The sequence below is a fragment of the Silurus aristotelis genome (assembly GCF_946808225.1).
Source record: "Silurus aristotelis genome assembly, chromosome: 14".
Taxonomy (NCBI): domain Eukaryota; kingdom Metazoa; phylum Chordata; class Actinopteri; order Siluriformes; family Siluridae; genus Silurus; species Silurus aristotelis.
This window is the reverse complement of record NC_139587.1, coordinates 1,321,097-1,345,742: the sequence shown is the minus strand read 5'-3', so window position 1 is coordinate 1,345,742 and position 24,646 is coordinate 1,321,097. Positions and strand designations below refer to the sequence as shown.

The 24,646-nt window shown below is 39.3% G+C and overlaps 1 protein-coding gene across 7 annotated transcripts in view; it reads left to right on the top strand.

Moving 5' to 3' along the window:
- lingo2 (leucine rich repeat and Ig domain containing 2) overlaps positions 1-24,646 on the top strand; it is a 230,230-nt gene that overhangs the window by 101,360 nt on the left and 104,224 nt on the right. For 4 of the 7 annotated variants that reach the window (XM_083559792.1, XM_083559797.1, XM_083559796.1 and 1 more), the window contains exon 4: positions 23,328-23,364. The exons of 1 other annotated variant lie outside the window; for it this stretch is intronic. The gene's annotated coding sequence lies outside the window, so the exon portion shown is untranslated. Of the gene's footprint in view, positions 1-21,014; positions 21,151-23,327; positions 23,365-24,646 lie in introns of those variants that run through there. 2 more of the 7 variants (XM_083559793.1, XM_083559798.1) reach the window with 2 other exon arrangements.

The following is a 24,646-nucleotide window of genomic DNA, read 5'->3' as shown; positions in this document are numbered from 1 at the left end:
ATTTCTGGCATGAAGTAATATGTCTGACCATGTGCTCCAGCCCAGACTTTCTAACAAGCTGGAATATGTAAAGAAAAAATGTCACTCTGTATGTATATAAAATGTATAAGTTCAGCTTATGCAGTTGATGTAAACCGAATTCCTTGTCAATCGTCTGCACAACTATTATGTACGTTTGTCTAAGAGAAGGAAACAATATGTGTGTTTTTTTCTCTTATAGACAACTGTCACGCTAATAATAGCTGACTTTAATCCTACACCAGCAGTTGGTCCCATCACTGCTGAAACAATCAGGCATTAAGTTACTGTTTCAGGGAAAATGGACGTCTCCCATCGGCAGGACTGCATATTTAATTAACCACAAAAATCTCCTCTGTATGAAAAAAGCAGCAATAAGACTATCAGCTGAACGATAAAGTGAAAATTCTATTTTTTTGGGCATCAGGGACTTTTTTTTGTCTTCCTTCACTTTAATAGAATGAATTGACATGCAGAGCGTCCGGCTGCTGCCGCACAGCCAAATGGATTGTTTCTTTTCCTCTTTTCAGCTTTGCGAAATCAGAGTGTCTTCGAAAAAGGGGTTTTATTTAATTTTTTTCGGTAATGCACTGAATATTCCTTAGGGCTGCCTTTTCTTGTTATCCTGGAACAAACTTTTCTATGCCATCCTTGAAAGAACAAAAATGAAAAAAAAAAGATTCCTGTCACAACTCATGCAGTTGGAATAGAGTCTGAAGCACAGAGTCTCGTTGAGATTTCTGCTCTGGGTTAAGAGTGAGGTCACAGACAGATTGATTGAAATGATCAACATGGAAGATATAATTATTTGACATTCCAGCACTTGGTCCAGCAGCTGTAATAATGTTCAGTAGATGTTCACTGGTCCACAGTGTGTTCTGTTTGAGTTCGGAATGCTGTAGAACTAAACTGCGTTCATTTTAATATGCACGGACCATCACGGTTCTGTACAGTTTTCCTTCCAGGACACAGGCAGGACATCTGCAAAACTTTTGAGGCTTTATTTAAATTCTTCTCACAACTTTTTAACTTGAGCATTAAAGAACATGAAGAAGTCTGACGAACAGGCTCTGGCTGAGAGGAAACGCAGACTGAACCCTGAACTGAATGTTTAATCTTCGTTTAAGGCAAAGAGGTTACAGCGTATTAGATAATGCCGTAATGTATTTACCCTGAGTCTTTTGAAGAAGAGTGTGGTGGTAATATTTCCTGATAAAAAGAGGACAAGGACAGAGAGATTAGAGACAATCCAATGTCAGAAAACTTACAGTTTTACCTCGGACCGTTACAAAGCAGTGACACTGGAGACTCCTTCCATGCACCATAGAAACATAGAAACACTACCGTTGCCATAGAAACACTACCGTATTGAACCGAAAGCTGTAATATAAACCTGCACTATTGTCAGAGCTGCTGTTCGAGTACATTATCAGTGCCTTCTGACCAATCACCATCCAGAACTGAGCATTGCTGTGTTTAAGACCAGAGCTATAACCAGAGCTTCACTCATTTTTATATGCAGGCTCAGCAAGTCTGTGTAGACACAACAAACTATATGCCTGACATTTACTGTCCATATAGCTGGTTATGCTAGCAAGAATTAGCATTGTGTTTTACTCACCTCTGCAAAAAGCGGCAGAGCAAATTGCAGTGGTAATCAGGAAACCCAGATGGACAACCAGCTTTTGTTTTAAAAATCATGAAAAAACCCTCCAAAACTGAATGGAAAATCTGGAACAGGTAGCACATTTGGTACGTAAAGTGTTGCTGGGGAGAAAAAAACCATGATTGCAATATTTAAAAGAAGCATTCAAGCTGTAAATGAAGCAGCAATGATGCTGAACATGAGAATGCAAGGCCACTGCGTTTATATGAGGTTTAGATTAAAAAATGAATGAAAAAAAATTCAATGCCATTGCTGTTAAAGATAAAGAATTGGACTCAAAGAGGAACTAAAGAAACAACCTTGTGCCTCCTAAACTATTTGCGCAGATTGTGAATAAGAACATCACCATTTTGTAGCGTGTCATCAAGTGCACATCATAATACCATGAAGTTCCCAGCAGAACCCCCTGGTAAAAGGTCCGAATGTGCAAAAGTTTATGAACTACTTGTAGCTTATATCTTTATGGTTTATCTTATGCATGTTTTTCTAGAAATGAACACTTTGATGATGTCAACATGATGAAAACCCTGTGTAAACACTGCTGGAGATGTAAGAGCCAGATCCCTGCACAGAATTATTTATACTTTGTGTCTTTGTGTTTGTATTCAAATAAACGCCGCCCACTGACCTGCTCACAAACAGATCCTCGCTTCTCATTCAGCTCAGTATGCATCAGCGTCGATGCATGGTTTATTATTTTGACAGTTAGTAATTCATTGGTTTGAAACATTATAATAAATCTGCCATTTCCTGGCTGACGAAGTCCGTATCGCACAACAGAGATGTCAAGCGTGCGACGCCCTGTCCGATCGCACCTGCCGCTGTTCGCTATTATTCTTGCATTATACGTCATGAAGACGTGCTACAGGACGTGAGAGGAAATCAAGTGTCAGTGATTCCGCTGCAGGGGGGGGCACTTCAGCATATTTCAATTAATCACAGGCCACGTATGATAAATAGCCGGTTGTAAATTCAGGTACGGGTGTTGAAAAGCACTCTTCCATCACTGTGTCAGTTCAGCGCCGAGACCCGTCTCTAAGAAAGCACAATTTACCACCCCTCAACACTCCACTTACTGAAATGTAAGGCTTTGGGAAATACTGCAGTATATTCAAGTGAAAGAAAGGACACATGCGGGAGCCGTTAGAGGATAGTAAGGTGGTCCTGTGTGTACGCAGCAGTATGAATATTTACTTCTGCAAACGCTCTGTAAGCACAAAGACCAAGCACAATTACAGAGACAGCACGGTTCTTTAAAACACAAGCTCCGGCCCGTGGGAGAGAAAGTGTCTGCAATGGAAAAGTTATTGATCAAAATGAAGCTGTAAACCTTTCAAAAAGGGACGTTTTCATTTTCAGCCCGGGATAAAAAATGGACTCGGCGCCTTCTGAGTCAGCTGATGGGACCAGGCCTTCGTGTCACTCAGGTTGATTGAATTTCTCTCGGGGGTTTATTCTGGAGGACACTTCCGAAAGACGTGCGTTACTTTTGGCATTGATTGAAGGCACTTTTTCCCCCGCAGGAGCCAGAGGCAGTTCTTTAAAACTCCTGAAATGAGAAAAAATCTGGCTGCAGATGCTATTCAGCGGATCTGGAGCGAGGATGCTGACCGCTAGGAAAGATTTGCATTACAATAAAAGGATTAATGCAGAACATGGATGGCTAGCACAGATGCAAATTCTCATCATGTTTGTGAAGGTTTTATAATGACCATTCTGTTTTTTTTCCCAAACACACTTTGGTGGAAACGCACTCGGTAATTAGTTTGGTGATTTGCAGAGGTGCGATCTACAATAATGCCCAGGTGTGATATCAGGTTACATTCTCAGCTTCAGCAGTTTGTTGGGTTAAAAGTTGAGTTTTTTTTTTTTACACATTTAAGTGTATTTTTTACATTGTTCTGTCTTGAGTTTGACTCATTTCGGTCGAACTCTATGCGATTTTCACATCGGCCATTAATCTGCTGTCGGTGAGCAAACCTGCGATTTTATCTGCTTATAGGAATCTTTTAGGATTTTCAAAATATGTCTCAGACACCGAAATCGTGGCCGAAATCGCACAGTGTGCACCTGCTTTACGTTGAATTTAATTGTTGTATTCTTTTGTTGGTTCTGTTTTGTTGGGATGGAAGTGTCTGTTGATTTATGGTGATCTGGTTTCAGTCTCTTTTGAAATGTGAATTGTGTGCAGTGGGTTCACTGAGATATACTGAAGGTGACCTCGTTTATCTTTTATTTATTGATAGAGACTTCAAAGCACTTCTGAAAGTTTCTCTGCATAAAGGGTTTGATAAATGCTGCAAATGTAATGTATCAATGAGCCTCATTTATCAGCTTTAAGTACAATTTTGTTACATTTTTGCAGCAAAACAAAATGAAAGAAAATAAAAACCGGATGCATGGCACGTGCTGAATCACCGACGATGTGCTTTGAAACTCATCGTTTACATTGCTGAGTCTCACACAAATGAATTTCCACAAAAAAAGGACCATTCTTTTGCCTTAAAGCTCCTTCAAACGATTTACGAAACAATTTTTGTTTGTGTAGTTTCGTAAATGGTCCATTATTAAAGTAGTTTTGGAGCAATCCTTTACTCAGAGTATCTTCTGATTGCTCAGATTCTCTCTGGAAATTGTTATTTATCTTTACACAAGTCTTGCCTCCAGCAACAAAAGCCTGTTTCCTATTTCACACTTGTTTTATGCCAAGTGTCTTCGCCTACGCTATGCGAGCCTTGCGTTCGTAGATCCCGATCGGTTCTGCCAAGGAAGTGGAAAAAAAAAAGATAAATGGATGAAGAATAACAAAAAAGAGGACATAGGGAGAGAGAGGGATTAAATAAACCTTCAGTGGTTTTTAAATGGAGCAGTGCGTGCGGTGGTGAAATCTATTTGTGATGTCTTTATCAGCAGGGAGCACGCTCGGTTCTGCTGGAGCTGAATGAGCTGGAGATGACGTGCATGCAGAACCCTGGGTGCTTCAGAAACCCCTCTTGACACCTCTCATTATCTGAATGGCAAGCATGCCAGGCCTGAGGAGAATGCCAAAGGGTACCAAAGCAGCACAGAGTGCAATTACTAAACTTCTCAAAAGCACACTCCTCGGACGAATGAACAACGAGGCAATGACATGGAGCCAGGATTCAAATTCTACATCTGCTTAAACTTGGCAAGTAATCCTGGGGAAATGACGGATGTGGTACCGTGTTTATCACATATTTTGTTTCCCTAAATCTTTCACATAGAGCATGCACTTTGGGCAGGTGCTTAAACCAACTTTAGTTTCATAACTGAAAAGTTTTTCTTTAACGCATCTCTGCGTTGTGCTGTGCTCGATCATGCTGCCCCCTGCTGGTCATCTCAGGTCAAGGTGATCCTATGTAAATGTATGGTCATGTAGAAGTTTCCATACAGTGTCTGTGAGAGACACATGCCTGTTCCTTTTGTTTCAGTAGCAGTCTGAAGATTTCCTTCAACCAAACTAATCTATTAATGTCCAGATGTTCCCATCTATTTTCATTGAAAAAATCCTCCCTTATCATGAAGAACATCTTTACACACTCTCAGCACCAGGACAGTAAATTTCTCCAAAAATTCAGCAGAGATACTTTGCTGTGCCTCTTGCCAAAGTTGTTCTTCACTAGTTCACTACAGTCTTTCTTTCTTGTGAAGCAGTTCATCTCTGAGCAGTTCAGTAGGATTGACGTGCGGTGACGGGGCAGATTGTTCCATTATGATATCACTCCAGACGACTGTTTACTCTCTGAATAACACTTACAGAACTCAGACGTGTGCTTCAGCTCATCGTCTTGTTGTATGGTGAAGTCGGTTCCAATGAGCCAACTTCAGTCCAGACGAAATTGGTGTTGAAGTATGGGATTGTAGCCATGTTGGTCTGGAATAAGTCTCCAACCTCCAAACAACTCCAAACCATTAAGTTTCTACTTCCGTGTTTGAATGTAAGTGTTTGTTAAGATCTTTTCTCCATCTAGTGTACATTATCACCAAAATCTGGCCCAAATCTAAAATGTTTGTGGGACTGTAATCTGTAGTGTGTACAGGTTTTTGTATCTTCTGGCACCTTTTTTATTTTATTTATTTTTTTTGAGGTACTGGCTTTTGACTTGAACTTGTCTCAGTCTTGATTGTTGGTCTCACTAATGCCTAAGGGTTTTTTTCTATTTGTATGTACACTTGACAAGAATTGTTGTTCTAGAACAACATACATTGCTGTAGAAAGGAGTCTAATCATTGGTTTGATGAATAAACAAATAAAACTAAAACAGACAGGGACGTGAGAAGGTTTTGTTAGTTTCGGTTTTGATCCATTAAGCCGAAGACACTGTAAATATTAACTCAATCCAGGGATCTAAAAGCAGTTTATACCTGAAAATCTAGATTCTTTTTTTCCCCTATTCGTATAATATCTTGTATTTTTCAGGAAGGGCTGTAGATAAGACAATCCGTTTGATGTCCAAGACCAGCACTTAGTCTGTAATCCCAGATCCTAAATCCTAGGTCTTGACTTAAATCTTGAATAGTCTTATACTTGAACTTATTTTTGACCTTGGAGGTCTTGACTATTGCCCTACCAAAAATACATGTTACATAACTGTGATTTTTGGACAAGTACTGCCCTAAGGTCGGTGGATGGAGCCCACATAGTTTGCAAATGGAGCACTCAGGAAAATGCCTGGGGTCTAGCAGGAAGCTCTGTGTCTCTAAGGACCTGGGTTACAGGGTTCAGAGAGAGCTCTGTGGCTCTCTACGCCTCCGGGCAGGAACTGTGTGTACACCATGAAAACAATTCAGCTGATACTTTTGCTTGCATAATTTACACTTCACAGAGCAAGCGAATAAAGAAATTGATACTTTTGAGAGAAAATGACAAAAGATGAGATGTAATAGATATATTGTGATGTCTGTCTAATTGCACAGCATTGGCAAAAAAAGCAACAACAAAAAAACGCTTGAGAACGATATGAATGTCAGCAATTTGCACTGAAGATCCGGCCACCATTGGAGATTTAGACAGATCTAATCTGTTTGCCTTGAAAATGAATGGCAGTAAAAGCAATTAACCGCCCCTAATGCAGTTGTTTTTTGTAATTAATGATTTTGTTTTTGTAATTACATACAAGAGAAAAGCTGTGGAGCATAAAGTATCCATGAGAGAGAAAGAAAGAGAGAAAGCAAAGAGATGAACTGAGACACTGAACAGAATTAACACGCATCACGCAACTTTGAACGGTTTGAGATACGCAGAGGAATTTGTCTGTGTTTTGTAGGCGCTAACATCTTTTCTTAATGAGGAGGAGTATTAAAGTCCTCGTGATATGTCTTTGCGAACTGTGATTTGATTCCCTAAGTTGATGTTTTTTCCCTACAGGAGGTCAGAGTGACTCTGTGCTGAAACTCGATAGTTGCTTAGCGAACAGCGACGAGTTTAACAAGAGTCTTCTTTGAGCCGTGAAGGATTTCTCACCGCAGTCTTCACCCACGCTTGTCCACTTTAACCAGGAGGATAATTTAGCGACAGATTCCCTGTATTGTGGGAGTTTTGTTAAAAATGCTTGAGCCGAGGTCGGGCTTTAGAGGCGCTGATGGTGACAGAAAGCCGCAGGGTTGTCACATGGTGCCATCTGACGTGTCTGAGTGCCAGATAAGTGATATTACTGCCTCGTAATGGAAAAGCGCCAACAGCCTGATAAACACTAAAGAAGCAGAAACTCGCCAAACTCCGCCCTCTTTCAAATAAATACATTTGCACTTTTTCCAGACATCTTTATCCAGAGAGACTTTTAAACCTTATAGACCAGGCTATTGGGACGCCTGACCTTATATGTGGTTCTTCTCCAAACTGTTGCAACAAAGCTGGAGCTACACAATCGTATCTGACGTCTTTGTATGCGCTTTAATAAAAGCTTTCCATTTACTTGAATTTGGAAACCCAAACCTGTTTCAGCACGGCGATGCCCCTGTGCACAAAGCGAGCTCCATGTAGATCTGGTTTACATGGTTTGGAGAGGAAGATCTTGAATGGCCTGCTATAGAGCTCTGATCTCATCCCTGCTAAACTGGTATGAATGTGAACTCTGACTGCACCCCAGGTTTCCTCACCTACATCAGTACCTGACTTTACTAACACACTTGTGGCTGTGGAACACAAATATCCATAAGCACACTCCAAAATCTAGTGGAACATCTTCCCAGGAGAGTGAAGGGAAATATAAGAGCAAATTGGCACTATAGGTGGAATGTGATGCTCAAAAAGCACATACTGTACTTACACTTACCGTAAACGTTTGCCAATCTAGTGTTTCAATCTTATTCATACAACTCAGCTTATCTAATGGGTCAAGGGGCCTTGCTCAGGGGCCCAGGAGTAGCAGCTTGGTGGGGTTGGGATTTCTCACAACCTTTGGATCCCACCTCCCTATCCACTACATTTCAACCATTTTTTTTACCAGCTGTACAGTAAAGCAGAACCCAGAACTGTAGAAATTGTAAAGAGAATTTAGCTGGCTAAAAGTACAAAAGAAGAAGAATGTTTCCGAAGCTAATAACATGTTGATGTTCTTAACACTAAGGGAGCAGTACACCAAGCTCTAAAACCCTGATTCTAATTTCAGGAGCATTTTAAATAAGCACACATGTGTGTGACTCTCTCGACTTGCACGTAGCATTTTGCTAATGTAGCTGAAGCGGTGCACCATCTCAAGTACCACAGCATGGCTCTTCAATTACTCCATTTTAAAGGAAGAAAATTACAGCTTAGTGGGTAGCGATTGTGGCTTAAAAGTGGTCGATATTCAAAATGAAAGTTACTTTCAACCCCGAGCAGATTAATATTCTCACTTTTCATTCTAACGCTCATAGCTGATGACACAATCCAAACAGGATATTACCAAATGCCATTCCAGTATTGATCTATAGAAGAGCTAACGGATTCATAATACTAGTAAATATCAGTCGATGCTCTTGATCTGAGCTTTTTCCCAAGCAACGCGACGCCGAGGCCAGGAGCCGATTCCCTCTCCAGGTCATCCGCTGGCATCTGGCTGAAGCTCAGGGATCAATTAAACCATTCGAACTGTGGGCCTGAGAGGATGACTGTTCCATTTCAATTATAGACATCATTATTTATGATTTGCCAACTCCAGCTTCAGAGCGCTGCGAGATCAGTCACAAGGCAAGGGTGAAACAATCGATAGCGTTCAGCGGCACGTATCGGAATTTTTCAGACATCCAAATAATGGTGACTGCTGTAATATACTGAACAAACCCAATTAAATAATCCCAAGCTTGCATTGGAAAAATGCCTTCTCTGTTATAAATACACAAATGTTCTGATTTAAGATCGACAATAAAGAGACTGGTTTATAAACAGCCTTAACGGGAATGTTGAAGGTGATATACTGTACAATGAAAAGTTCTGTCCTGGTTATGGTGGTGGTGCATCCAGAGCTTTACAGCAAACATTAAATATCATTTAAGTCCTGATTTCCAGACCGTTCTTATTTTATTATGTACTGAAACATCTTTCAGGAGACTTTGACAAATAAATGTGTTCTTTTTTCATACCCATATGACAGAAACTGGCTTAAAAACACAAAAAAAAAAAAAAAAAAAAAAGCCATTTTAGATGACAGATTCTGACTGGTTTAACAATTTTGCATTCAAAGACGTATACCGTAAACTGATGCTGAGATGCAAGCAGAACATTTAGAGAAGAATAAATGATGAAAAAACTCTGTAAAACTCTACTGTAACTCAACGACATGCTTTGTGTAGTTCCTCCACTGCTGTCAGAACAGTTAGATTAGTTTTCCTGAAACTCACTGCTCTGTAAAAGCCTCTGATTCTATTTTTATCATTTTATTATTAATTATTTTTTAAATCTAAACGTTGTGTTCTGAGTTACTGGAACAGTATTGGATTTAAACCAACACAGCACTCTTTATATTTTTTAATTCGTTGATTATGAAAGCCGACTCTTGGAAGGTTAATTGTAAAAGGTTGGTGTTGTACAGAGCTGCACTGAATGTGTAATTATGAAGTGACTTCTGGGTTTTACTTCAGCAGCAGAAGAGCAGTGCTGGCGTCCTCTTTACCTCATCTCATCTGTGTTCTTAATTACCATCCTTAATTTATCATTTATTTACCAGGATGGACCTTCAAAACCGATTCAAAACGACTCCGGGTTTAAAGTAGAACCAGACGGGCAGAAAACAAACCTCAGCTACTATGTGAATAGATTCCTGAAACCCATTTATGTCCTGCTGTCCCAAAAATATTCCAATTAAAATGTTAAACTTTATTAAATTAATATTAACCTGTCCAATGTTTACGTTTCTGTAGTGCAAATGTACACAGATGTAATAGCTGCCCTTCTGTCACATGAATGTGCTCAAACAAAGTTACCTTTTAACTTTCATCACCTTCCGCGGTTCTAATATCTCTAACACTTGCACCAAATCCACCGCATAGGTTTGTATCACCTTTATTACTGACTGCTTGAACTTCAGGTTCTTCATCTCATCCTCAGCACAAAGCCGTACTCAGGCGGTGCTTAGTGTTCTTCAGCATCTTCTGAGATACGTTTGATCCCTAAAGCATCCTGCTGCGCTTTTTATATAACCACTAAACCTCTTTACAGCTAGCATGCTAATCCCAATCATTCTTAGCATTGATAAGCGTTTGTTCATCCCTCGACTCACTTGCTGTTCATACCTGTGAACCCTAAAGGCTTACACTTCACAATAACACGTGTCCAGATAACTGCTGCTGTAATCATAAACACTGTCCTGATCTCATCCCAGTGCTCTTGACCACTTATCGTCCTTTCATCACACTTTTAATACACATGCAAGCAAAGCAGGTTCTTCAGCCTGATACACACTTAATCAAATGTATTAAATGATGTTTAATGCTACAATCAATACCACCATTGTCAAGTCCAAGACCAGGACGAGCTAAGACCTGACCTGAGTCCTACCAATTTAGAGACTATGATAGGGAGTCAAGTGGCTTTTTATTTGTCACCTGTGCATTACATCACAGTAAATTTCTCTTTGCATACCCTAGTGATGTTGTGAAGATAAGGGTGAGCCATGATGCAGCATCCCTGAAGCACAAAGGGTTAAGGGCCTTGGTCAAGGGCCCAGAAGTGGCAAATTGGCAAAACCGGGACTTGACTCACCCCGACCTTACATTCAGTAACCCAGAGGCTTAGTCTACATCTACACTAATCCAGATAAAAACTATAATTTTCATTGTTGCTCATCCACAATGAAACGCACACGTCCCTGTACTGCGCATGAGAAAGATGTAAGACGCATCGTCATTTCGCTAACTGAAAACGCTGTCTCAGTGTGGACGGAAGGTCAATACGAGAGAAAGACATGCCTTTTTAAATGAAAATGTATTACAGGGTTTTATTTTTATGACATGAAGTTCATGTGCATGGAAACAGAAAAGAAAGCAAACATTTCAGTTCAAGATTCTGAAATGCTTGTTCTGTTTAAATGTATTAAATATCTGAGTTCTTGTGATTTGAGTTTTTTTCAAGGTTTCTTTGGGTGATTTATTAGTTGGTGAAGAAGTCAGAATCAGGGGGTCCCTGTACAAGTTTAAACAAATACAAGAGAATGTAAGTGACTATCATTAGAGAAATATGTGGATTTTCCTGACCTTGGTCTCGGTCAAACCTGATGTCTGTTTTTCACGTTAAGCGTAGCACCTGGTTGCGTTTGATATTTCAGCTTATCAGCTTGACGCGCTTCACCGCTGTGCGTCAAGTCGGTTCATTCTGCTCAGCTCGGTTCTGCTCGGAGCGATTGGAGTTCTCCACAGTTGGTGTCACCTCATTGCCATTCAGCTCCACGGCGTATCTGTGCTCACTCAGCTTGGAGCTCAAAAGCTCTACAGCTTAATGCTTGTGGTCGTTTACTGCTGGATATCTGGCCGAATTTGAGCCATGAATTACTGATATGAGCACAGATACACACATCCTTTTTTCTCGCTCTTCACCCCAGCGTCTTTAAAATAATAGACTGATATAACAGTTTGACTTTATATCCAGAAACTCCATGTTCACAATCTGTGATTGACAAACACTGATTCCCTTCTTGTCCTTTTAATCTTATAATAATAAGATCAAAATTGTAACCAATTTAACGCTATATTTGTGTCTATAATGACAGCAGATTGCACTATTTTGCATTACGATACGAGCAAAGTGTCGTACTGTCACTTCATGTTGCAAACAGATGGAGAAGTACCAATTTGTTCAAAGAGATTAAACATGCATAATTCATGGAGTTTTGACAGATTTTGCACCGGCGCTAATATTATTCTGCACTCTTTCTCTCCAGAAAAGCATCCTAATTTTAAAAACATTATTATTTCTCTCTCGGTTGAACGTTTCTGCACTTGATTCGGAAAAAGGAGGGGGGTTGCGGTGTCTCTTCGAGTTCTGAGTGGCGAACGTTGTCGTGTCACATCTCTTAGCCGAAGTCCATTGGCTACATGCGTCATTTTATTCCAGGTCGTTTGTTTGTTTGTTTATTTATTTAGTTATTTGTCTCCGAAAGTCCTTGAGTGTGCTTCTGTTCGCGTGCCACTGCAACACACTTACGGTCAGACTTCGCCTCTGTTGCCATGGTTACACCGGCAGCGATTTTACTTTTTTTGCGATCGGTTGCGACAGGAAACACATCTGTGAGAACTGAGGAGTGATTCGGGATCGTGGTGATCGTTACGTACATTTTAGAAACTAATCAAAAGAAGGAAATGAAATTACCAAAGCCGTGTTGCATGTCTGAGTGATTAATTCTTTGCTCCCGAGTGCGGGACTTAAGAGCGCCTCTAACGAGTTATGTTTATTTAGTTACAGAAATGTGAAAAGAGGGTTTTTCTTTTTTTGTTCTTTCTTTTCAATGGCGAAGGCTCACTCTTTTCAATGTGTAAAAGTAGAAATAGCAACCAGCCTTTTTGCTGTTCTACATGGGTGACTTGTAAAAACTTTTAAAAAAAAAAATTTTAAAAACTTCATAGTTTTTAAAATAGTTATACAAAACTAATAAATAAATGTCAAAAACGTTGAGAAACGGAAGTACCGGCACGGAAACACTAGTTCGGATTCACCGATACTGATTACAGAGCACCGATTATCTGGCTTTAATTTAAATACATGGAACAATAATGATAAGAACTCATTCACAAAAACTGCAGCTCAGCCACTGATCCATAATTACTCATTTATACACATCAATTTACAAGAACTGATTCACGAGCACTGAAGGTGAGGCTGCTGTGCTCGTGAATCAGTTCTTGTAAATTGTTAACACAAAATTGAAGGCATACAATTGCATAGGATGTCTTTGAACAGACAGACAGACAGACAGACAGACAGACAGACAGACAGACAGACAGACAGATAGATAGAGACAGACAGACAGACAGACAGACAGACAGACAGACAGACAGACAGACAGACAGACAGACAGACAGACAGATAAATAGATAGAGACAAACAGACAGACAGATAGACAGATAGACAGATAGATAGATAGATAGATAGATACAGACAAATAGATAGATAGATAGATAGATAGATAGATAGATAGATAGATAGATAGATAGATAGATAGATAGATAGATAGATAGATAGATAGATAGATAGATAGATAGATAGATAGATAGATAGTATAAAAAAAAGTTACAAAAATGTAAATATAAGTGATTTGTGCACGTTTAAATATTAAAGTATTACACATTAAAAGTTTTTATACAGATTATAATTAGCTATAAATAAATTCGGTGTAAAAATCTGTGAATTGTATAAACATAAGTATTTGGAGAACAAATAGTTTCAAGCTTTCACTGATGGTGTTTAATGGTGTTCATCTCTCTAATGGCTCAGGGTAAAAATTGTTCCTAAGTATGTTTGTGCGTGATGTGATGGAAGTGAAGCATCTACCCAAGGGTAGAAGGTCAAACGAATGGTGTCCTGGGTGGGTTGGGTCTTTCAGTGTGTTGTTCGCTCTGCTGTAGTTCCTCCAGGGAGGGTAATAAACAGCCGATGTTTTTTGGGAGGTTTTTGATAAACCTTTAAACTGCTGTAAACCCTTTGGGTGCAGAAGCATGACATTTTTCCTCCATGAAGATCTGCTTTGCATGGATTGGAAGTGTGTGGAAGATCTCCTACTATCAACCCTATTGAACACCTTTGGGATTAATGTGAATGCTGGCTCCAAACCTCCAAACCTTCTCATCTACATCAGTACCTGACTTGACTAACACCCTGTCACTAAATGAGCACAAATCTCCACAAAGTCTAATGGGACATCTTCCCAGAGGAATATTATCTATCTATCTATCTATCTATCTATCTATCTATCTATCTATCTATCTATCCATCCATCCATCCATCCATCCATCCATCCATCCATCCATCCATCCATCCATCCATCCATCCATCCATCCATCCATCCATCCATCCATCCATCCATCCATCCATCCATCCATCCATCCATCCATCCATCCATCCATCCTTCCTTCCTTCCTTCCTTCCTTCCTTCCTTCCTTCCTTCCTTCCTTCCTTCCTTCCTTCCTTCATTCCTTCCTTCCTTCCTTCCTTCATTCCCTCCATCCCAGTGGTGAAAATCTTCAAATGCCTACTGAGATAATTTATTTTTATAAAATTCCTGCATTTATTTATTTTTTATAATGAACGTGTGAACACACAGAACTCTCAGAATGTTCCTGATTTTGTTGATTCAGTAGTAAACAGACAGTAGACTGGATCAGGTTAAGCCTGAGAGTATTGGTCAGCTGTCAGGAGCAAAAAGAATATCAGGGGTTATGACACTCATTTTGACAATAAGATAAGTAAATTATGCAGCGCTTCGCTCTACACTCTACTCTACCGCAGCAGCGGTGTGATAGCAATGTCATTATTCACATGATGAGGTTATTCTGTCAGATCTAATGAGAAGCCAGAAATGTCATTAAAATGGATCGGAGCGATCCGTTTACCGTGACATCATGAGAAATGCTTTCAATTTGTTGGGAAAACAAATGAGACTGGAGTCGGGGATGTTTTTCAGCCACTTTTGAAATAAACTCTCAGCTGCGATCGATGACGAACTAGGAAGACTGTCGTTACGCTCGGCGACGCAGGACGGGTTTTCAGATCAGGAACTTTAGGAAAATGTGAACAAAAAAAAAATTATGTTCGGGGAAAATTTTTATTTTTTTAATTATCTTTTATTATTTTTTAAAGATTTTTTTTTATGATTTTAAAAAAGAAAGAAAACACTCAACTCTTCCTGTTCTGGAAAAAACAGTCAGTTACAGTACAGTGTGCTGAGATGGAGTCAGCGTTCCTATTTTAACATTGATTAGTTCCTATTACAGGATATTCTATTTATTTTTATACCTTAGAAATTGTGCAGCTGCTTTATTTATTTTAATATACATTCTGCTTGAATTTCTTTTCAACCAATTATAGTTATATAGAGTATAAGTCATTGATAAGTCACGGATTAAGCAAATGGCAAAACCATGACAAAACATGGACACCGGAGATCCTTCTTTAATTGTTACATCATCACCTCTTAACAAATCCACAATTACATGTGTATAAAACCGTATTCGACTGAGTGCATTAACATAAACCTGTGATTTATAACTGGAATAATGTCCGAGCTGCTGATTTTAATAATGAATCAAGAATTTTCTGACCAATCAGATTCAAGAATTCCACCTGGAAGAGAACAATACAGATTCTACTTTACAGTCTCGTCAACCAAAGTCTCCGTTATTACAATAAAAATCGATGAATGAATCGAGATTTGCGTTTAGCTGGTTATCTGTTTATAAATAAATAATATTCATATTAATACGTGAATTCTAGGATTTTATTGCTCATGAATAGCGAGAACAAGAAGCAAAAAGAGGAGAGAGAGAGAGAGAAAGAATTTCTGGGACTAACTGGACTGCAGGATCTTTTTGTGCAGTTCCTGTAAATGCAGCATTTAGTCTCATTGAGACAAATACATTAAAATATGCTTATCCCATTATAAAAAGTGCCGTCCAGATGTTACAGCTGCACAGCTGGGCAAGCACATCCAACCTGACGCAGGCGTTTTGCCCAACGGGCCTCCGGAAGATGAAATTCAGCCGGTTCATTGTATTTTCCGATGCGTAACAGACGGCCACGCCGGTGCTAATCTGCATTGCCATTTTCATTTGGTCTGAATGTGTGCGTGTTCATATAACACGCCTGGTGTCTGTTCAACATCCATAACAATGCAGAAGATTCTGTTTCATATTTTAATCTGGGATGGTGATTATAAAGAAGTGTGGCGTATAAATCCAGACCATGTACATGTGATCATTATCAAAATGTATTTTTACGCCAGATGGGAAAAAGGCGCTTAAAAGACGATTTAAAACCTGAAGCAAGCAAGGCGTCTGAGAAACCATGTAAATGTCTGTTATTATGATTGATGTTTTGTGGATGTGTGAAAAATCCTATATGGGAGCACAGTGAGCATTTCAACATGACAAATCTCAGCTCACGCTAGTCTGTTTAAGATAATCTGTCAACCAGGCTAAAGCAGGATGAAAGAAATCTGGCCTGTAAGGAAATATGGCTATGTGCCACTGTAATGGCATCTCAGGGCAGATTAGACCATCATGCACACCTGACTGCCTGCAGGATGTTAGCAGGTGCCAAACACACACTCACACAGAAAAAAAGTACTTTACCTTCCACAGGAACCATTTATTATTGACATAAAATGCTGCCGAGGCGACACGGTGATGCAGCAGTAAGCACTGCGGCCGAACAGCTCCAGGTTTGATCCTTAGCTCTGGTTACTATAGTGTCTGTGCAGGGTTTCTCACGTTTATATCGCATCAGCGTGAGTTTATTCGGGTTCTTCGGGTCTCATTTCACCTCCTGAACAACATACCGGGAAGTGTATTGGATATTCAATTGCCCCAAGGTCTGCATGAGGCTGCACTGCACTGGCGTCCCGCCCAGAATGTATTCCTGACCTGCCTCCAGCTTTCCGAGGATTGGTTTCAGATCCCTCACAACCTCAACCTGGATAAAGTAGATATTGAAGTTGTTTGTAAGGGCTTTTCAGTGATTTAAGCCTGTTCAGGGAAATGTCATACATTTTCTTTCCGATTCTTTCAGCTACGTGGTGCTGGTTTAGAAGGACCAGCTTGGAATTGTTTAGGGTTAGGGTTAGACCTACTTAAAATTCAGAAAGACCAGCTTAAATTTGTTTTATAAGATTTATCTCTCTGATTGTAGGCAGTATATTTCCCAAGGTGGAGGTCTGTAGTTGGGTTAGATCAGTTTGATCTCCCACCAGGTTCCATTTTGGGTCTATTGCTTTTTAATACTGTATGTAAATCTTTGCTCCTGGTCAGCTTTGGAACATCTCTTGGTCTCTTAATTACAGAATCTAGTGATAATTCAGCTGTTGGTTTTCTTGAACTCTGCATGTCGGAGATGAAAATATGGATGCCTCAGAATTTCCTCGGTCTTAATAGTTATATGAAGTAATGCTTATTGGTTTATGCCATCAAACTTATAAAACTGGATTTCGGACCTTAACATTTTTACAGTCAAAAATTAACAAAAATTTTAGGGATTTTTGACACAGATTTTTTTTTTTTTTAGCACAGAAATACTATCAATACTTTTTCACTATCAATAATTCTCACGCTGACTTTTAAGCCCTTCGTGGTACGGCAACTCTATCACTTGTAACAAATTTTAACTGTCTACACTCGAAGGCGTGATCTCCGCTCCTCTGATTCTGGTCTTTTATTTGTTTCTCCTACATGTTTATGACTTTTTCTTTCCTACTGTATGAACCTAAACTTTGGAAATCTCTCCCTATGGAGAATAGACAGGGTAATCTTTTAGTGTTTTTATATTTGCTCTTAAAAATTGCTTTTTTAGGCTAGATTTTGCATTTTTTGTCATATTCTTGTGATGTTTTTTAATAATTATTATAATAATAATTATTATTATTATAATACATTTTTTATTTAAAATGTAATTGTTTTTATTACCTGTGTTTATGCTCGGAAAGCGCTTTGAGATGCAACTTTTAAATGCGCTACATGAAAAAAAAAAAGATTATTATTACTTTTATTATTATTATTATTGATGTTACAGCTGATGGACCACAACTGCATGCAATAAAATGCACCGTAGGGGAGAGAGTTTTAGTCGAACAATAATTCAAATAGAGAACAGATTTACTGGAAGACTTTTAATGATAATAGAATCATTCAGTGTTTTAAACAATGAAGAAGCAAATCTCAGTCGTGTCATACATGAAACGACTTGCTGAATTTTTGTGTTAAATGATTTTAAACACCAACCTGATAATTATTTTTTAAAGTGACTTTAAATCACAAAAAAAATACATGATTTATGATTTATTTATTAAATACAATTTGGTGATGAGGATTAGGTTCCTTTTTGAGTTTGGTTTCTCTCAAGGTTCCTCCTCATGCCATCCAAACTGAATCGAATTTACTCATCAAACAATTTAAGTCCCTGTGATTGAGCGGTTACTATAGAAATCTTACTATAGATAAAGTTTCGAGACTACAGGTATTAGTTTCTATTCTGACCCACGTGTGTTACCACGTCTTCGTTTTCTTCACGAACAGAAAACGTGAAATTGTATGTGAAACAGACGTTTGACGTACGTTTGACAAACAGCAACGCTGCAACGAGTCGTTCCAGGTGTTGAAGGACAACAGCAACTTGTGCCTGATGATCGTCGGAGAACATTCCACACAATCGCACATCCACACACACCCTACTCACCAGATTTGGCTCCTGCAGACTCCGCCCTCTTCCTGAAGGTGAAGATGAAGCTCGAAGGTCGCGGCACTGACGCTGTTGCGGAGATCTGTCGTGAATAGCAGATGTTGCTTAACACACTTCAAAAACAAGACTTTCAGGACACGTTCCAGAAGAAGACTTTGAGCTGCATTACTGTCAATGGGAAATATTTTAAAGGTGATCGTGTGAAAAAGTAGATAAATAAATTACTTTATTGTAAACGAACGAGTCTCCAAACTTTGTCATACTTTGTTTCTGAGTAAGTGCTGTAAGAGCTGCTGTTTAAGTTTCTGACCAATCAGAATTCCACAGCGCTGTGGGATATGACATGGAGAACCTCAACAACCTGAGCTCAGAGAGTATAAATGTAGGGATTTGTGTTATTCTGTCTGGGTTAAAAGGCAGGTGAGATCTTTATGCATTGTCCTGGATGTCTTTAGAAGCAATAGCTAGCCAGAGAGAGAGAGAGAGAGAGAGAGAGAGAGAGAGAGAGAGAGAGAGAGAAAGAGAGAGAGAAGGTGGATGAATCAAAACGTGTGATTCCAGCCAGGATGCTTGGAGACTCATCAAAGTGAGCCAGGAGGGATGAAGAACCTGAGCTGTGTTTAAACTCTGCCAGTTCAGTCGGACAAACCCAAGTTCCACTTTACACAACAGCTCTGTAATGAACTCGGGTCAGGACGTGTAGAGCTCCTCGGATGGGAGAACTTTATCGGTGAAGGGATTGGAGAGGTTTATTACAGTAATCCCTCAGTCATGAATAAAGGACGTGCAGAAGAGGATAAGAATCAGCTTAAAAGTGAGGCAATGTTCATTTCTTCATCCATACACATTAATTCTAGCAAACATCGTATGACAGATAGAAGTCAAATCTCATCGGACTCTGGACACACTGGACTCTTTCAGAAGGGTGTGAGTTCAAGTCCCAGGACACTTCCCTTCCCTGTAATGCCAGAAGTATAAAAAAGGAAACTAAGATGTAAAGGATTCTAAATGTCTAAGCGTCTTAAGAACCTTCTGCAATTTGCACCGGATTTCCAAAACGGTGTAAAATCTCTGACCTTTGCGCTTCATCTTCATCTTTGGGAAGAGAATGAAGTCCGCAGGAGCGAAATCTGGTGAGTAGTGTGGGTGTGGAAGTGAGATCATGTGGATTGTTCTCAGACGATCATCATGCAGGAGTTGCTGAAGGGTTTTGACATTTTTGGCGGTTGAGCTCGTTGAAGGTCTTCCTTATGTCAAAAATATGTCATGTCAAACGTCTCCGTGGCAGATTTGCAGAGTTTCACGCAGATTCTCACGTTTGCTATTTGTTCTAACTCGCTGTCCATGATGAAATGGCAGACGTGGGAATGCATGTGGGTCAGAACAGCACCAGTTACAGTCAGTCTGCAAACTTTTTAATACCATCTCATATATATAAAAATGTAGTAAAGCAACATATCCTGTTTAACCCCAGCAGTTCCTCCTGCACATGGTCCGATGTTTCTTCAATTTTACCTCAAACTTACAAATGCGTCCCTCAGAAAAAGAAGAAATCGTGGTTTGTACTCATCCTGTTGGAGACATCCTGTCTTTCTAAAATTTGTATAAAGATGAAAATTAGGGAGAAACTGCACTTTTTTGGATAGAAGTTTGTGGACACCTGACCATATTTTTTGTATGTGCTCCTTTTTGAACATTCCACATTTGCTCTTACAATAACCTCAATTCTTCTCTGGAGATGTTCTACTAGACTTTGAGAAGTTTGTGGAGATTCATTCAGTGTTAAAGTCAGGTTCTGATGTTGATTTATACCAAAGGTGCTCAATAAGTATAGAGCTCAATTGCAGGACATCTTCAACTTTATCCCATGGAAAGCAGATCTTCATCGAGCTGGGTTTGTGTACAGAGGCACTCCTAGTTCAAATGAAGACAAATTTTCATGCTATAGCATCCAAAGACTTCAACTTTGTTAGGAAATTTTGGAGAAGAACCACTTGGTCAGGTGTCTGAATACATATGATTTATGTCTATTTATTTATTTGAATCCTGGACAGGCCACGCCCCTAAAACAATAAGTACAAGCAACTCTTTACATGTTATATTGAGTGTATGAGTAAAGACTGAATTTTCTTCTCACTGATCGATGCTTATCACCAAAACAGCAAATGTAGAAGTTTTATGGATTTAAAACATATTAAATGTTAAATAAATATATTAAATATAAAACTATTAAACATCGTCAGACAAATCTCTTATCCTATATATTGTCTTCCGAGGTGCCTCTGTAGACCTTTCCAGGCGGAACTGAGCTTGTTGCATCAAAAAAGAGCCAGGACACAACAAGTTGGAGACCTGAGCCGGTGTGTGGGTGTGCAGTTACATAAATAATGTGGTCCAAAGCCCTCTGACGTCTCGAATGCAAAGACAAGCATTTGATTAGATTTCTGTCTGCAGCAGAAAGTCGGCATGGAGTGACCCGAGTCAGAAAGTTACATGAAAGAACTTCAGGAGAACCAGCAGACTCTGAGTTTCTGGATGTTCTGGGAGAAGATGTGAGGATGGTCTCAGGGGGCATGTTAGCTGTGGCTGGGTAACTGAGAAGGGAAAATTGTGTGAGGATGGAATCAACAACAATTAGAATGTAATAAAAGGGAAAGAAATGCTGATTCTAATTAGGTGTGATTATGCTAATGACCAGACCAAGAGATCTGGATGTATTTAATTATTTAATTATTGATTAAATAATTAATTAATAGGTATTATATTGTTAGTTGGATATATGTAGGACATGAACTGACCTTGATTAACATTTCATGTGTATTTGTGTGTCTGAGAGACAAAGAAAGAAAGAACTAACTAACTAACTAACGAACTCAGATTACACCCGGTGGTCAAAAAGGAAAATTGCACTATAGATGCTTACTGAGGCAGGAATCATGCTGCTCAAAGGCTCAAGAAGAGGGACCAAGAGCAGAAATGATTACAGGGTTGACAGGTTTTATCTAATAAAACTGCATACATGTTATTTCTGTGTAAAATACAAAACATTTGGCAGATAATTTAGGATTAATAAACTATAATATATCTTGAAAAAAAATATATCTCAGTTTTTTTCATCCACATGTTGTAGACACTTAACTGATTATTATTAAAAATATTTTCCAGCAACCAAACTCCAGACTCTGTAGACAAGCATGTTCTTTAACAGGTATTAAACCTTCATGAGCAGTATATAGTGAGACTTCGCTGAGGGGGGGTGAGATCTGCCCTCTGGCCATCAACGACCCCTTTATTCAGTCCTCCAGGGCGACAGATCTTTATTTTTTTATTTTTACACTGGGATATTCGCTTGCTGTGTTTAAAGGCTGGTCATAATCCTGTCTCTTCTGGACTTCTGGTTTGTGCTCCTCTGAATTGTAGCCTTGTTTTGGATTGGATTTAGTCAGGATGAGGTCATCACACAACCTCCAGATCAGCTCAGTAAAAATCTGGAAGAAGAATTTTATTGATTCTGCTTATTTTATTTATTATTTATTTATCTTTTACATATAAATCACCCTATGGTTTTAGCCACTCGAGCACTCTTAATTGGTTAAATTAGCAGTGTAGTGTTTGGATGCGTATCTGAGAGATATATGTATCTGCATATGAGTGGGAAACACAGGTGTCCAAATACGTCTGCTTGTTAAGTACATTAGGCATTTGGAAGTAGTTTCAGACAACCTGCTTTATTACTGCTTCTTATTTCTAGTTGTTGTTTTTTTTTTTATTCCCTTTCTTTTGATTTTTGATTAAGCCCACATTAATACGGATCTGCAGCTTGGTGCACGTGTGGAATTTGGACTCTAGCGTCCGACTTTAAAATCACCTGTACTTCCTCTGCAAATGTAGCAGTAAATGTAGCCTGTTTTTTAAAACAGTATCCACACACAGACACACACACACACAGACACACACACACACAGACACACACACACACACAGACACACACACACACACACACACACACACACACACACACACACACACACACACATACACACACACACACACTCATTGGTAAGCCCTAGGCAGGTGACCTATTTTTAGGCTGGTGTAGGTAGTGCACTATCGAGAGAGAGAGAGAGAGAGAGAGAGAGAGAGAGAGGGAGAGGACAGAGAAAGATAGTGATAGAGAGACAGCAATGCCGTCCTCGGTCCATTCATGTCCAGCTCCCTGCAGTGGATTAATTACCCTGTGTGGGAACCTGAGCCGCCTCTGTGAGCGACACACTCCATCCTCCAGCATCAATTATACATTTTTCTGTCTCTCCATTTAATTTGCACACAAGTCACCGGCTCCTGAAAAAAAAAAAAAAAAGTTCAGAAAGGACGGAAATCCGATCTGAACACACACACACACACACACACACACACACACACACACACACACACACACACACACACACACACAAAGAGACCGAAAAATAGAGCAGCAGGTTATACACGCTCCTGAGTGCACACACAAACACAAGTGTGTGTGTGTGTGTGTGTGTGTGTGTGTGTGTGTGTGTGTGTGTGTGTGTGTGTAGTGAGTAAAGCCCTACTGCTCCCAGATGACAAATTAATTCAGCTCCGATGTGCTCATGCAGCGGAGGAAGATGTGATCTCTCTCGGCTTCTCCACCGACTCACAAGATTTCAATGCAAACGTTCGCATTATATTTTTATATATTTTTATATCGATTTATTTATTATTTTCTTTGTGTTTTGACATGTCCGATCACAGGAGGTCAGACAGGACGTACCACGTGGACCCCACACAGGTAGGTCACATGATCTTGTACTGGTGTGGCCCTTTCTTTTTTTTTATCAGATGAATGAATGAATAACTGCCTTGATGGAATTCTGGATTCTGATTGGTCGATAGATTGGTTATAGTAACAGCTCATTCACACAATAATCTGATTAATTGAGTTTTCTGTAAGGATTGATGTATTTATGTAGCATTTAGGGAAGGAGTCTCCAGTTTCAGTGGTTTGTCACAAAAATGCTGTATTTTTTTATTACATTTTCTGCATGAAATCCGACATTACGCTTTACAGTTCCAGAAAACCGCATTTTATTTTGGACATTTCACATCATTATATGTTGATTAACTGGATCGTTTTTAATACAGTTTTATTTGATTGTAAATAGAACAAATGGCTACAAATTAGGAAACATTTCCTGCTATTAAGGATGATTCTGCTTAATCACACCACCCAATGTTAAAGATCTTTGGTTGTTCAGGGATCTTTCTTAAACATCATATAGCAACATTTAATATTTGTGTCTTTAGAACCAAACAATTTGTGGACACCTGAGCATAAGATTGCTTTGTGCTTCTTTTTTAACTTCCCATTCCATATTTAAACTTCATTTGCTGTTCTAATCAGCTGCACTCTTCTAGGAAGATGTTCCACTAGACTTTGTGGAGATTTATTCATCCACATGGGTGTTAGTAGAGCCAGGTACTGATGTAGGTGAGAAGGTGAGGAGGCCTGGGGTGCAGTCAGCATTCACATTTATACGTTTAATAGGGTTGGATCTCTATAGCAGGAGATATTCCACATCTTCCAACCCATTTAAAGCAGATCTACATGGAGCTGGCTTTGTGCACAGGGACATTGTCATGCTGAAACAGGTTTGAGTCTCAAGTAAAAGGAAAATGTAATGATCCTGTATCCAGAGATATCATCAACATGTGTCCAGGAGAACTGGTGCAATTAAGTGTTCATCAGAGCTGAGAACAACCACCCAAAGAGAAAAAAAAAATATTCATCCTCTGTTTTGTTAATTGCTTGTTAAATAGGCATTAACCCTCTGAACTTATCCTCTGCTGAACAATAGGGAGGCTGAAGAGCTGAAAAAAACACAAAGCCTGTTTTTTTCTTTTACTCCTACACCAGTTCATGCACTGTAGAGGAACATGTTCAAGTTTCTTCAGAACCTGATCATAACTTCATTTACTGGATTGGACTTTTTATTTGTTTACTGGGGACACTTCCTGTTACCAGACTTCCTCCAACTTTAGAACTTCCTGATTGTCCTTTATATCTCATTGTC